Source organism: Geospiza fortis, unplaced genomic scaffold (genome assembly GCF_000277835.1).
Source record: "Geospiza fortis unplaced genomic scaffold, GeoFor_1.0 scaffold40, whole genome shotgun sequence".
NCBI lineage: Eukaryota > Metazoa > Chordata > Aves > Passeriformes > Thraupidae > Geospiza > Geospiza fortis.
In genome coordinates, this window is record NW_005054297.1 from 30,407,381 (window position 1) to 30,407,808 (window position 428).

A 428-nucleotide genomic window follows, 5' to 3' on the forward strand; every position below is an offset into this window, starting at 1 on the left:
TCATTCACAAATGTATCACTCTTGGGGGGAAGCTCTTCCTCCTCCTCATCCTCTTCCTCTGGATCACTTTCACGGTGGTACAGGGTCAGCACCCGAGTGGAAGCAGTGCTTGAGGCCCTGGAGAGGGAAAAATGCACACCAAGAATGGCATGGCCAACTCCTAGAGATGAGGCAGATCCCAAAGTCCTACCACAACCCCTGGTAACAGCCTGCTGGGGTGATTGCAGCTTCTCATATAACCCAGGAGTGCATCAGGACTCCACACTGTCCCTGGGCAAGGAGACCCTGTCCCTCTCTATTCCCAGCTGTATGTGGCCCAGTGCAGCCCCAGAGCTCACCTCCTCCGCCTGTCCCGCCTCCGCATGTAGGCCAGGGCCCCCACAGCAGCAGCAGCCAGCAGCAGGAGCACGGCCCCCCCCAGCACAATG